This window comes from Protopterus annectens, chromosome 15.part0 (assembly GCF_019279795.1).
Source record: "Protopterus annectens isolate FY-2018-M chromosome 15.part0, PAN1.0, whole genome shotgun sequence".
In the NCBI taxonomy this organism is placed as follows: Eukaryota; Metazoa; Chordata; order Ceratodontiformes; family Protopteridae; genus Protopterus; species Protopterus annectens.
Window position 1 is genome coordinate 43631316 of NC_056749.1, and position 2193 is coordinate 43633508.

Below are 2193 nucleotides of genomic sequence, written 5' to 3' on the forward strand. Positions count from 1 at the left end.
TTGAATCCTAAGCACTGTTGTGTGGGGTCATTTACTGCACTGTTATAACTTGATATTACCTGTGAACCTCTGCTATCTCTACAAAAACAACAACAAAAAAAAAATCTTGCTTTTTCCCACTTTTCTGAGATTTAAAAAAGTTCAGTTACAGGCTTGCTGTTTCCTGAACTGTTTGTAAGTTTCTGTGAGGCCATTTTTGCTTGGGCTAAAGGAAAGTCTCTCTGTTGATCAGTGGCAGTGAATAACATTGAGCAGCCTTCCCTGCCCCCCGTAGGAGTGGTTACTGACTTGAAACTGTAGTTTTATTGTCCGTTTTGGGTCTATTCCTGCTTCTTTCCAGCCTCTGCTATCAAGCATGCCTTAACGTGCTTTAGCGAGATTTAGCGCAGAGTTGCCACTAGAGCAGCATCGGGCAGCACCGTTTTAACAAGGTTAAACTTTTTCTGGCTCCATAAAGTCTGTTCTTCAATTTTTCCCTTAGAACTGCTCTGTTAGGAACCTAAACAGTTTACACCTTCACTAAAAAGCACAGCACTTGTTCCTAATTGCTTTTTCTTCTCAAAAAGCTCAGCACTTGTCTTAAAAGCTTATCCCTTGTCTTATAAACATTTTCTTTGCAGGTCAAGCACTCCTATATTATACAAATCCCTCACTTGCAAAACCCCCAGGAGTGCCCACTTCCCTGCTAAGCCCTCTACTTTTCTGTCTCATACCAACTCATAATTCTTTCTAGCATGTCGAAGGGTCAGATGCTGGTGTCCTCTCCTGCCCAGTTGGTGAATCTGGGAATACTGAGGCAATGTTACAATTGCCTCATGTACACGGACAACCCTCTCCTCCTCCCACATAACACTAACACTTGCGAGAGATGCAGCTATTTAGCCAAACTGGAGGCTGAGCTCTCTCAACTCAGGACTGGCAAGATCAGGCAGGAGGAGAAGGCAACTACACACACCACAATACAAGTCTCACATAACTCAACCACACCACTGAATCAAACACATAAACACACTAAGACATACTCGGAGGCTCTGAGTAAAAATTTACCTAAACAGCAAAGGCCTCCAAAGCAGACACCCAAGCAACTGCAAACTCAAGACACCACACAAACAACACATAAAAAACAAAATCAGTGTGCAAAGCAGTCACTGCCCTTAAGGCCAAATACAACACCAAACATACTTGTCATAGGTGACTCCATAGTCAGACACACTGACGTCCCACTCACCAGACTGAACAAGGAGAAGGTCATAGTAAGCTGCCTATCGGGCGCTAGAATCCACCACATAACACAAGCACTCAGGTCACTCCACGGCAAGTACAAGTATGACAGTCATTGTCCATGCTGGTGTGAACGACCTGAGACGCACTCCTGGACTACATGAAAAGAGACATAGAGGAGCTCTCTGATTATGTAGCCCAGGCAGGTATGACCCTGACCCTGAGCAGTATCCTTCCTTCACCACGAATGATGCCACAATATAGTGACAAGATGATCAGCTTTAACAATTGGCTTAATTTCTGGTGTCATTCAAAGGGGATCCAGTGACTGTCTGCTTGGGATGACATGCTTGACAAGCCACGCTGCCCAAGGGACGGCTTGCACCTGTCACCCTGGGATTCGGATATTGGCTAAGGCTCTTGCCACCCCATAGTGCCTTTTTTAGGCAAGGCTCAAATTCTAAACCTACCACCCCAGAAAACAAAACGGAAGAAACTAAGGGTAATGCTGCTCAATGCCAGAAGTCTAAATCTCAAAATGCACGCACTTCGAGGCCCTTCTCAGTATGGAGAACATTGATGTCTGTGCTGTGATTGAAACCTGGTTCAAGGCTCCTGAGAGCACCCGGCACTATCAGGTTTTACCTCATATCATGCGTTCCGGCCCCAAAACCCGGACCATACCACAAAAGGAGGAGTATCCATATTCATCAAGGATACCCACACCTCCAGGTTGGTGGCTACGCACGAAGCATCGGAAACCATCCAGGTGCAATTAACCATAGGCAAAACTGCTCTACAATTTGTAGCATGCTACAGGCCACCCTCTCAAACTCAGGAAACCCACACAGCCTTCCTGAAGACACTGGAGGGTATAAATGTATCACCAAACACCATCATATTGGGTGACTTCAACTACCCGAATATAGATTGGGAACATTACTCAAGCCCCAACTTTCTAGCCCAAAGGTT